Source organism: Apodemus sylvaticus, chromosome 5, assembly GCF_947179515.1.
Source record: "Apodemus sylvaticus chromosome 5, mApoSyl1.1, whole genome shotgun sequence".
Classification (NCBI taxonomy): domain Eukaryota; kingdom Metazoa; phylum Chordata; class Mammalia; order Rodentia; family Muridae; genus Apodemus; species Apodemus sylvaticus.
The window spans coordinates 127,131,962-127,144,607 of record NC_067476.1 but is presented as its reverse complement, the minus strand read 5'-3'; the positions used below and the strand labels follow the sequence as shown (position 1 = coordinate 127,144,607).

Below are 12,646 nucleotides of genomic sequence, written 5' to 3'. Positions count from 1 at the left end.
TGGTGCCTGCAGAGGTCAGGAGAGGATGCTGGGTCCCATGGGCCTGGAGTTACAGATGGTTGTGAGATGCCCCAGTGAGTGCTGGGAACCTAACTAGGATCCTCTGTAAGAGCAACAAGTACTCTTAACCTCCAAACTGTATCTCTAGTCTTGTGTGTCTTTTTTCTAAAATGAGATTTTTATTTCATATGTCATCTTTCTATAGCTGTTGACAAAGCAAAAGCACCTTTAAAACTGTAGTATATCTTCATCTTTCTGCCTACTCTTTTAAAAAAAATACCCACAATTTAGTAATCAAAAATCAAAACATTGTCATGTATTAAAAGACCATGCTTGGTAATGAATCTTAGCCATTTATTTTTTTTTCCTAATAAGAAAGCTTCATTTGTTATGCATATGCAACCAAAACCTAATAAATCCTCTTTTTTTTTTTTTGAGTCTGGTTGATAGGTGTATATTTGCTTACAGACTATGTTTTAGCCTTTTGAAGAGTGTACCACTTGGTGAATTTTGCTACAGTTGTGTAACCATTGCTCTATCAAGATATGGAACATGCTCATCTGCCCTGCTTTCCTGTGATCAGCGGTGCAGTCAGTCTTTTCCTCCCTTTTCTCTCCCTGGTCAGTCTTCCCTGCTCTCTTCCTTTGGCATCCCAGTCTCTGGCCAGCTAGCCTTTGGCCACGTTGCTCTTTGCCAGGTCCATACTTCTTAGCCTAGGTACCTTCCAGATTCCTCTCTGTCTGGGTTAACTCCATGCTGGGTATTCGTTCCTAAACTACCCCAGGCCTCTCTGACTCCACTGCCACTTTGTGTTGAAATCTCCTCTCCACATCTGAATTCTACATGGTAGACTGCCACCTGTGGACAGCAGAAACCTGTCTCCTGGGCTTCAGCCTGGAGTCTGCTGAGCAGATGGCATCGGGAGGCTGGACAGTGACGTGGGATCTTCCTCATGAGGCTGGGGGGAGGGGGGAGCTGTGTTGGAAGGCCTTAACTCCAGATTGCCTCACTCCCCTGCAGGGCATCTTCTGTTTGTCTACTCTGGAAGTAACGGTTTCTTGGGTAGTCAAGGTCAAGCTTGGGAAAGGGACCTGGGGACAGGAGTCCTCACAGCACAGCTGGAGGGTGACAGGATGAAGGTACAGGGGCAAGGGGAAGGCAGAGCTCCCACCATGCCACACTATTCCATCCTGAGATGAATATTGTGATTGAACCAAATATTGAATTAGGGGAAGGAACAGATAGAGAGCCCTTTCTGTAAACATGCCGCACCACTGGGGACTCTCTGACCCTATTGCCCAGTGGATAATATTTACAGAACCTGTATTTGTCAGCCCCTCCTCTGTAAAGGCGCTGTGCCAGGAGCAGATTCCCCTGGAGAAGGTGTAATGGTGGCCCCCACCATACCCTCTGCCACTCATGAGCCTGCTAAGGGCTTCTTGCCCTTAGCCTGACAATGTTTTCTCTACTGATGGGGGTGTGGGGTGAGTTAAATTCTCCCTCTGCTGAAGAGCCTTTTAGCCAACAAGTACAAAGAATGGGTAATGAATAACCAACCACATCTTCATCCCTCTTGAGGAGAATCTCTGGGGTGTGTTCTCTAAGGTTTTTCTGCATCCCCAGAACACAGGCCCTGGCTGCCCCACACCCCACAGCAGCTGCTTGCTTGATACCATGCTCTCTCTGTTGGTTCTTTCCCTTCTCAGTTCTCCATCAACGTTTCCCAGATCATCTCCCAGATGAATTACAGTCATCCCTTCAACCCACAGTTCTGCAGCCACAGAGTTAACCAACAGAGGCTCAAAAATATTTGGAAAACACTTGTCTCTGTATTGAGCATGTACAGGTTTTTCCCCCCCTGTCCCGACTCTCTAAACAACACAGTATCACAACTATTTATATAGCATTGCATTGCATTAAAGTCAGTGTATATCATGTAGAGAGAATTTGAAGCATATGGGAGGAAGTACAGAGGCTCTATGCAAATCATTTTATATGAGACTCGCCTGTCCCCAGACGCTGCAACCTGGTATTGATGGTCCTGAAACTAATCTCTGTCAGATATTGAAGGACTACCACATCTGCACCAATTCCTCCTGCCAGGATCTGCCTCTGGGAAAAATTAAAGACAAATAGTGACCAAGATAGAGAACAATCCTGCCACGGAGAAGTCTTCGGGCCCTTGGTGGATTTGTGTATCATTTTAGGCTGCATGCTCAGTCTATAGTTTTCCCTGGGCACTAACAAACACCAGTGAATGAATGAATAAATGTCCTTACTTATCCCCCATAAGAGAGAGTAACTGTCTCAAAGTCCATTTATGCCCAGGGAGGTAAATGCCTTGCCCATGATCCAGCCAGAGGTTCATATCAACTGCTGGCCAGAAGCTGGGATCCTTAAATTTTATTTCAAGTGAGTCTCAGCTCTGGAAAATGACTGAGTGTAGAAAGGTAATCTATGGTAATTCCTGCTGATTAATCATTTATTCCCTAAGAAACTGCTGAGATTCAAACTAGAAAAACACACGGTTTAATTTCAACCTAACCCCACTATCTTCTCTCCCTGCAGTTTTACTTTAGACCAACAGTTGTAGGGTAGCAATGGCCAACAGGGGTGCTCACGGAGGAATGGAGGCAGGAACTCAGCAGCCACAGAGGCTGGGGCAGCCGTAGTCCTTCGACCTCTTAGAACATTACATCTCAGAGGCTGGGGAGATGTCTCAATGGGTAAAGTGCCTGCTGAGAAAGCATGAAGGCCCTGAGTTCAAATCCCAGCATGAATGTGAAAAATCCAGGTGCTGCTATAGTCTAGCACCGTAAAGATGGCAACCCAGGAGTTACTGGCCAATGAGTTAAAGGAGTGGGCTCCAGGATAGACAGACCCTTTCTCAGAGAATAGAGAGAGATACCTGATACCAAACTCTGTGCGGACTTGAAAGGGGCTTGGGGGACAGAGGAGAGACCAAACTTCATTTCAAAGAGGCTGGTCTTGCCTCAGGCTCAAAGGGATAATTTTAAAAAGAGATGCTGTTAAAATGGTTATAATCTAAACTTAAGCCAGCATGGTGTTTCAGGCCTTTAATCCCAGTACTCAGGAAACAGAGGCAGGAGGAATTCTGTGAGTTTGAGTTCTAGGCCAGCCTGTTGTACAAAGCAAGTCATAGGACAGCCACATAGTGAGACCAAGACTCAGAAAAAGAAGAAAAAAAGCGCCTAAAGTTAAATTATTTCAGTTGAACTTAGTTTTGAAGAGAGGTTTTTGGGTTGACAAGATGGCACAGGGAAAGGACTTTGAGTTTTGATCTCTGGAATCCACATGGAAGGAGAGCGCGGAGCAGAAAGTTGGTGCATGGTGGCATATTCAACCCTCCCCCACATAGGTGTTGGTTTTTTATTCTTTTTTCTTTTTCTTTTCAAGGGGTAGCTGGCTAATATTTGGAGTATCCCTAGATCAATTTCCTGGATTGCTATCAGATTTTCTTGGGTCAGAACCTCATGGAACCAACATCTGAAATCAAGTGTCACAGGATGGATGTAATTCTGCTGTGTGATTTGTACAAGGACAGTATCTCATTCTGTTTAGGGAGTGGCCTTTCCTGTCAAAATTTCCACCTCTATTTCTTTTGTTCTTTCTGGGTCTTTCAATTCTTCCACTTATTTAAGAAAATATGGAATGCAGAATGCAGTGCCTATACAGATAGATAAGGTCCCCTTAACTCATCTTTAGATCCGAAGGTTGGTGCTTTGTGTGAGGTTATTTCTGCAGTCCTCCTCAGGGTGACACCCATCGGCACCTCAGCAGTGTGGGGGAAGAGTAGCCTGCAGCTAAGGGGATTCGAACCACAATCTATATGCCTAGGCAGCACAGAATCTGAATAAGTGGTGGCGTGGAAAGCCGCGGCCTGGAGTGGGCGGGGCCGGCAGAGACCCTCCCCAGGTGGGCGGGGAGTTAGAGACCCGCCCCCGCGCAGAGCTGAGAGTTGCGCTGCGCGGCTCCGCCCCTTTTCGGCCCCGCCCCCCGCGGCTCCCCGCAGCTCCTCCTCTCTCTCATTGGCTGAGATGTAGACCCTCCTTTTTGGCCAATGGTCGCCGCCGCGGCGCTGCCTTCCGCTATCTGATTGGCCAGAAGCCGGCAGAATGGCGGCTAGGGAACCAATGGGGAGAGGCAACTCGATGAATGGCTGGTCCGGGTGGGGAAGGCAGGAGGCGGCGATCCCGGCGGAGGGGGCCGTTCGCCAGCTCCGAGGCAGAAAGTGCCACGACTCCACACACGCGCACGCAGCCAGCGAGCGGCCGGAGCGGACGGCGGACGGGGCGGACGGCGCCGGGGTCGCGGTGTGTGCAGCTGCTCAGGGGCGGCTTCTCGGTGGAGGCTCGGCCGGCTCCTCTCTCGCGGTTCCGCGGCGGCGGCGGCTGCTCTTGCCCTCTCGCTCTCCCTCTCGCGTCTCCCGCTGCAGGTAAGAAACTTGGCCGGGCCCTGCAGCGGCGGCGGCGGTGGAGGCGCGCGGGCTGGGCCGTCGGGGCGCCGGGCCGGTCGCGCTGCGAGTGACACGTCTCCTCGGCGGCCCCTCCCCCGGCGGCGCCGGCCCGCCCGCCCTGGCGGTAGCCGCGGCCCCTCGGGTGGGACGGAGCTGCGTGTGCCAGGCCGAGCCCGTGCAGGGGCGTCGGCCGAGCGCGCCCCTCCGGGTGGATCCCCCGGCAGGCCGGCCAGGAGCTGTGGCGGCCCCGCGGCGCGACGTGGCGACCCCTCCCTCTCGGCCCGGCCGTCGGGCCGGCCCGCGCGCTCCGAAGTTGGGCTAAGAAAGTTGGCGGCGGGGCGGGGCGGCGCACAGCTGGCGGAGGAAGGGGTTAAGTTTCGGGAAGCCACCGGATGACGTTGCCGGGCCGGAGTCCGGGCCGGAGGGGGTTGGGGGGGCGGAAGGCGGTGGGCCGGCCTGGGACGAGGGCAGAGACTGGATTGGCGACGCCGGGCCCAGAGCCCCGGGCTGCGGGGCTGTGGCCACTGGACACGTCGGCAGCCCCGACGGGGCGGGCGGGGACCATAGGGCTCGCCGCGGGTGCCGTCCGGGACTGGCCTTAGCAACTTCCCGGAGTACGGGATGAGGCTCCCTGCTCCCCCTGGCGGCAGGGCCGCAGCACCGTTTCCCGGCGGGTCCTCGCGGAACCCGCACGAGGGTGCGGGACCTGGCCAGGGTTGGGGCCACCCGGGGTCCTACCTGGCCTCTCTTTCCGGCGCCCACGATGAATGGGCCGATGGTGCTAGGCCTGGGTGGAAGTCGGCACCTCCAGCCCCGCGGGCCCAGCGCCTTGGCATTGGGCCCGCCGTCTGTCCCGGCCCGCCAGGCTCCCCGGCAGTGCCCGGGGAAGGGAGCCCGGCTGGCCCGCGCTTACTACCGGCTGTGCAGGATGCTTCAGGGACTCCTTCCCGTAGGTGTCACGCTTCGTGGACAGTTGCTAACCAAGTGCTTTCTCTCAAAGGTTTCCCATTTCCCCATCTGATTAAACAGGGTTTCTACATGTCTCTGAGAGACAGCAGTGGAGACCCAGCACATGTAGGGAGTAGCCAACTAATATTGACTGTTCTTGTGGGATGTGTGTTTGGGGATGTGACAAGGGAACAAGGTGGAGGCTGGTTTGCACTGTGAACCACTGCACACACCTGGATTCTGGCCCCTTGAACACTGAGGTTAGGGTCATGTCTCCTAACCACTGAACCTGGGTTTCTTTATCTCTAGCCTGAAGATAGTACCACCCACTCACCACTGGGGTCCGGGGAACTGAGCAGGAAGTGTGAGATCTTGTGCAAAACAGGGCAGTTTGGCAATCACTCCAGGGGTCAGAGGTCAGGACTGGGAAACACCAAGGAAATGAAACTTGGAAGGATCCCTAGAGCCTCCCACATCTCTGTTTGCTAAGCTAGCTGTTCATTTGCTTAAAGCCTAATGGTGGGGGTTGGGGTCCTAAGTGGAATTTTGCGGAAAGGCTCACATTGTAGGCCAAAGAATTGCACATTGGACACAGCCCTTCACAGTCAAAGATTCCCTCATCATCCATACCATTTCCTTACATTTTTTTCTAACTATTCTTGTTTGTCTTAACTTCCTGAACCTAGAGAAATTTCTGGGATTTGCTGGGAGTTGTCTTAATGTGTTAATGAACTTTGTAAGGCCAGTCCACTATAATCTGCCAACTTGTTTCTCTTTAGAAGCAGCTTCCTGTTCTGAGGGCCTGGAGATGCCATGTCTCTCCTGTGTTAGTACAGGAGGAGAGGTACTAAGAGGTCAGCACAGACCTGTTAGTTCCCATGTAGATGCCAGGGCAAGCCTGGATTGCCCTGTTCCTGGACTAGTTGAGGCCTACAGAAGACCAAGCTTGGGGGATGAGGGTCAGAAGAGATCTTGAGGTTTGGGATTAGCGGGTTTGTAACACTGTGGCATAAGCTACAGTCGAACTTTCCGGTTTCATATTTAGGACTTGAGCTCTGTCTACCTGTTCTAAATAGTTAGAGTGGGATTATAATGTAGGGATATTTTTGTTGACGGGAAACATTTTCTTCAGTTTCCTTTTCTCCTTCCCCTCCTCCCATCCCACCCTCCTTTTTTCCTTTCCTTCTGCAGTTTTTCAGGTCAGAGTCTTAGGCAGCTCTGCCTGCCCTCTGTGGTCTAGGCTGACCTTGACGGCCCCGCTCTCTTGCCTCTACCTCCCAAGTACTGGGATTACAGGTGTGCATCTAAATACCCAGCTTGATGGGGAGTTTTAAATAAATCCTGAATCGAGTCACATTCGAGCAATTATGCTCTTTGCTGAAATGAGCCTTAACTCTACATGCTACAATAATTATATAGCACCAAACTCAGTTTAAACGGTTGCATGCAAATGATTTAATTGGAATATTGGATTATTGTGTAGCAGGGATACCTTTTAAAAGCATAGGAGCCTAGATTCTTAATCGTTCTTTTATCCCCAGAAGCTATAACTAATAGACATAATATGACAAAGGGGTATAGCCAACAGTTCTTATGATTTTCTTTGTTTATATCTTTTTTCTAGAAGGAAAACATTCATTGTGTTATTCCTCTATACATTCCAGACCTGCAATGGGGAAGGCCTCTGAGTTTCTTTCTTCAATGAGCAGTACAAACATGGACTGTCTGACTCCTGGAGGAACCCAAGATTAGGGCTCTTTGGGGTTTGAAATCCCAGCTTTCTGTAGTTCATACTGATTAGAGAGACTACTAGCTCATGGTATAAAAGAATCTGAATCCAACTTAATTTTTAAAGGCTTGAATTTAGGATTGATAGCACATTGCTGTGATTTTAGACACAATCCACTCATATGTAGGATAGGTATGGATGTCACCCATTCAGTACGTGAGAACCTGGAAGCCCAGCAGATACGAAAAATTTGGGAAACTGTTCTTGTTGCCAACTGCTCGGTTTCATGGGTCCAGCTTTCTGAACAGGCTGTAGGGCCACATAAGCTTGTCCTGCTGGGACAGTAATTACCCAAGGGAGGACACAGAACTAGAAGATCAAAATGAGTTTTAGTGGCAAGGTGTAGAGTCAGTAAGCATTTGGCAGTGCAGGAAGGCACTTAGCATTCTATTCCTTTCTGAAAAGTTCTTGTTCCAGGCTTTCAAACTCCATACATAAAAATAAATGGGTGACATCTAAATTTGTGTGAAGTCATCCACAATAGCATCTTTATAAGGCGGACAACTGTAGCCATATACAGCTATGTAAGTTAAAGTGCAGTAACGGTTGAACATTGTTTCTTAGCCAAGTTACAAATGCTGAGTAGTTGGATGTAGAGTTACCTCATTTACATCATCTTGGCAAGCTTGACCAGGCAGCGCCAGGATGGGGTGGCTGCTGATCTCCAAAGGCTCAAGTCCCTGTTCCTCCTGATGACATGAAAACATAATGTTGAACTAGGTGAAATGTCCATTTGTCCGTTTTGTCTGCCAAAACAGATGTTTTTATTTCAGTTTAAGCACTTAGCCCAGTAACTTGTCACCTTTCCTTGGTGGCTCAGCAGTTAAGAGCATTTGTTCTTCCTGCTGGGGACTGGGATTTGGTTCCTAGCACCTACATGGTGGATCATAACTGCTTGTCTCTCCAGTTCCAGTGGATCTGATGTCTACTTCTGATCTCTGGGCACTAGATACATACATGATGCACGTTAATATGTGCAGGCCTTCATACATAAAATAAAAATAAATCTATAAGCAAAAATCCCAGTCTCAACTCTGGATATGTGGAAAAAAGGGTAGGGCAGGACAGGTACCTTAACCTAAAACTAACAGCATGAAGATGGCCAAATGTACCAAACACAGAAAAAAATGAGTAGGCACTAGATGGAAAGAATGCAGCGTGGAAGGAAAGTAAATATTTAATTCTAAGTGAGAAAGCCTAAGCGATGGTGGCTGCTTAGCATTACAGAATATTAGCTTGAGGACTTCCTAGGAAATTGTTTTTGCAGGCAGACAGATTATGAATGAGTCTCCTGAAGCAGGCAAGCACGCACCCAAGTTTAAAGCCAGACTTGACTCCCTTCCCGTTTTTCCTATAAGTGTTGGTAGTACATTGTCTCTCAGCTCTTTGAAAGGAGCAGCAGCTTTATACAGGATGCTATATAAATTATATGTCTTGGTTATTTAGGCAAGGCTGGACCACCTCTCCGGTTCCCAGCACTTTCACAGCCCAGTGTCCTGGAGTTTCCCTCTCTGCTTGTTGTAAGGCATTTCCTGAGCACTGCAGTGACCACTTGCAGGTCCTATTATACTCCATATGGCTTTGAAAGCTTGCTGGGACTTGGAAGGATTTTTGAATTCTTTGTTGTAATGATATATCAGTGCTTGGTAGACTGCAGAAAGCCCATGTTTAAAGGAAACCTCCAGTCATGGACAACTAGTTATTGTCTTGCTGGTCAGAAGGCCCACTGAGATCCATGTTGGCAGTCAGCAGCTCTTTACGGTGATAAGGGGCATTAGCTGACTCGTAAGGACTAAATAACCTTCTTGGACCGACTCCTTTAATTCTGTACCCTAAGCTTGGACAGGCTGTGAGCAGACAAGGCCTATGTTAGTTTATGTATAGGCTCCAACCCCTTATTACTAACAAAACGAACCTTTTAAAAATGGAGGATATTTTTTCATTAACATTTAGGTTTTTAAGGCTTTTACAAAAATAGCAAGCATTTGGTCTGATTTCTTCATGGTATTTTTAAGCCTGTGGTCCTTTAGCAGGAGCAGATCTGCCCTGGTGCGAGTTGTGTGCCTGGCAGTCCCTGACGATCAGTGGAGCTGCAGTAGGGAGCAGCCCTGTGTTGGGTTCGGACCCTCCTTGGGCTTCAGTGTCCTTTCCTTGTAACGTGGAGGCAGACCAGGCGGCTCCATCTCTAAGGCCATGGGCCCTGGTTTATCCGTAATCTTGCTCTCTCCTCGCAGATCCTGTCAGCGCAGCTGTCTAAGGGAGGACACTTGGCCCTTTCCACCCTCTCTGCTAGTTCCACTCTATCCTTTTGTCACTGTCACCTTGAGCCTGTTTTAACACTAGTCTTTGAGATGGTCTCCCAGTTCTGACTTCACCCCTGTCTTCTAGACTGTTCCTCTGTGTCTGTTCCTTACTCTGCCTTGCCAGTGACCTGGGCCCCATTATCGTTGTACTCCACCCCTGCCTCCTCCCTTCTCTTCTCTCCTGTCACACTGGCACCTCTGTGGGCCTCAGGCTTGTGTTTGTAGCAGGACTTTGGGATGCATTGCTTTTACCTGGGGAGCTTTTCCCAGATAGACACATAGTTGCTTCTGGCCCTGCTTTAGATCTGTTGATCATCTTGTTTAAAGTTGACAGATAACCCATTCATCCTGTCCAACCTGTGCAGAGCTCTCTCCTCATGCCTACCTCTTGATATATATATTTCCTGTATTTGACCTATCATTGCCTCCACTGGAGCACAAACTCTTGTCAGTACAGGAACATTATCTGATTCATTTCCCCAGGTGTCCCAGGGTCTAGAACAGTCATGGCACCTAGTAGCTGTCATGCTTGTGGGCTAACAGAGAGGCTTTTCCCATGCAAGTCTATAATCATTTAGCTCAAAGTAGTCTGGATTCCTGGAGTATCAAATATAAATACAAAAATACCCCAAAGCCAAATGGGAGTGAGTTTTGGATTACCTCCAGTCTGGCTTCATCTGAGAAGTTGACAGGAACATTGAGTGGCACTGTCAAGCTTCTTCATGATCCTTGGGGCAGGGGCGTGGGCTTGGAGGCTGGCTCTGTCCTAGGCTCTTCCCAGGAGGAGTATTCACAAGGATCACCCACATTTCCCAGGATACAGCAGGGCCAGGGTCAAGCCTGTAGAGGAACTAACAAGCCTGTCTAGGAAACAAAACATTAATTTTGGTTTGAACAATGTGGCTTTTTCCAAAAAGCTTTGAATTTTGTGCTTGGAGAATAAACGTGTGCTGTAACAGTAGGAGGGAGAATTGCTGTCTTGTAGCTAACATGGTGTTTTCCCTTCTCCCAGTTAGACTTTCTGTCAGGCTAAGGAGTAAGAGGAGCTGATGGGATTACATTCTTGCCTCTCCTCATGGCAGTGTCTCCTGAGGAACTTTGCATGGAAAGTAGCTGAGGTGGAGGACATGGCTGAGGCGAGGCGCTTGCTCTGGTTGGTGAGATCAGAGTCCAGACCCTTTCCTTTTCTCTTCCACTCTCCTACTGTTGGCAAAGAAATGGCAAGTGCGTCCTGAAGTCCCAGTCCTTTGTGGTGGGAACACGTGAATGACTCATTTTATAGAGAAGGGTAAAAGACCCTTGTCCATACCCATGTTTTCTGGAACTTCTAATTCAGTGCTTAAAAATACAGTTTAGCTGTTTTGAAACCACCTTTGTTTTCCATGAAGACTGTTCCTGAATAGGAATTAGATGTAGCTTTATTTCTATTGACAATATTATTTCCTGTACCTTGTTTGTACTGTAGTTAGAAAAGTCACTCCATAGTAATCACAGTAATTGAGAAAAGGAAGGAGATGAAGGGTAAGTGAATTATTAAAACCTTTAATGAAGAGTCTTGTTAGTGACATGTCAGGGGACTTCTCTAAGGTCTGCATTAGTGGTGCCTTTGAAGCCCAGCCACCCCTCACCATTATGAGTGCTTCCCTGGTAAGGTGGATGATCCTGGGACCCCTTCTATACTGTTTTAATTTTTAAAGACAGCAAAGAGAACAGAACAGTGGCAAGGCTAATGAAAAGCCCTGGGCCTCCAGGAAGGGGACACCTTCTTGATTGAGCTTCCATTAACTTCTCTCTGGAGACGACAATGTCTATATGCTTGCTAGAGCTGGAAAGTATTGGTAGCAACAGCCCTCCTTGGCAGATTCTTTAGTTTCCAAAGGTGTCCCTCTTTCAGGATGCAAGGCGTGCATATTTTTAATTCTTTACTGAAATAAATGTGTATGTACTTGAGCCACACGTGAAATATACTTATTTAAATGGCACACCTTGTTTAACTAGTTCTCTTTATGTTACTGTGTTCCTTTATAGCTTTTCTTCAAGGAGACCTGCTTTCCTGTTTATGCATCAGAGTCTCTTTGCCAGTGTTTGAACATAATGGAAGTGGATCACATGACCTATGCTCGTTTGTCTTTCCCTTGGTGTGTATGTAAGATTCATCCATGTGGTTGAGATAGCTCTGGTCCATTCATTTGTTCTTGTTTCATCCAGTGTGTGGCTGTATCACAGTATCTGGCTAGCTTCCAGGGAGGAGCTGTTGTGGATAAATAACCCTGGCATAATTGGTCTCACCCCAACTTTTGGCTAGCATGCACACATATTTCTAAGGGGTCTGATATCTAAATCTGGAATTGTGGGCCATAAAGAGGCATATGTTCAGCTTTAGAGAAAAGTGCCAGGCTTTTCTTTCAAAGTGTTTATAGTAATTTATATACTATTATAAAATGGCTGGCTTTTAAAAAAGGACTAAAGTGAAGTTTGAACCACTATTGATAATAAAAATAATTAATTCCCACATGCTAGACCTTCTCTGTTGTTGGAGGTGGGACTGTTGGGCCAGTAAAATGTGTTGCTCAAAAGTGGCCTTTTGCAAAGAGCTCTGGAGAGAGGGCGGGACAGCTGATGCTCTTTATCAGAAAGCCAAGTTGGAAAGCAGCCCCTCCTGGGCAGTAAGGAGGACGCTGAGCAGTCCTTCCCAGGCGAGCCCTCTGCCTGGGAACTTTATAAACAGGGAAGGAACGGACCCTTCCTGGTTAGAGTACCAGTCTAGCCCCAGGGGTTTGTGATGGGGTATCCCTACAGGATTTCCTGTTTCCTCCCTCCTAATCTACAGTGGAGTACAGTATTCTCCTATCTGTGAGGATGCTTCCCTAGATCCCCCTTAGATGCCTAAAGCTGCAGATAATGCTGAACCCTGTATGTACTTTGTTTTTTCCTTTAGATGCTTATTAAGTCGAATTTACAAATTAGGTACTGTGAGCAGTAAACAAGAAAAATTAATGATAAAGTTTAACAGTTATAGCAATTTACAGTAATAAAGTTATCTGACTGTCTTACAGAAATCATACTATACTGAACCCACATTTCTGGTAAGGAAGGGAGGTCATCCCATGCCTCCATGGTTATTGAAGC

General features: G+C 48.1%; 2 protein-coding genes across 4 annotated transcripts in view; one reads left to right on the top strand and one right to left on the bottom strand.

Moving 5' to 3' along the window:
* The window catches only part of Banf2 (BANF family member 2), a 65,071-nt gene extending 59,661 nt beyond the window's left edge, over positions 1-5,410 (bottom strand). The window contains exon 1 of the mRNA XM_052183782.1: positions 5,216-5,410. The gene's annotated coding sequence lies outside the window, so the exon portion shown is untranslated. The remainder of the gene's footprint in view (positions 1-5,215) is intronic.
* Positions 4,375-12,646, top strand: part of Rrbp1 (ribosome binding protein 1) — a 61,926-nt gene continuing 53,654 nt past the window's right edge. Inside the window, exon 1 of one of the 3 annotated variants that reach the window (XM_052183779.1) lies at positions 4,375-4,456. The gene's annotated coding sequence lies outside the window, so the exon portion shown is untranslated. Of the gene's footprint in view, positions 4,457-4,769; positions 4,847-11,576; positions 11,656-12,646 lie in introns of those variants that run through there. The other 2 variants (XM_052183780.1, XM_052183781.1) reach the window with 2 other exon arrangements.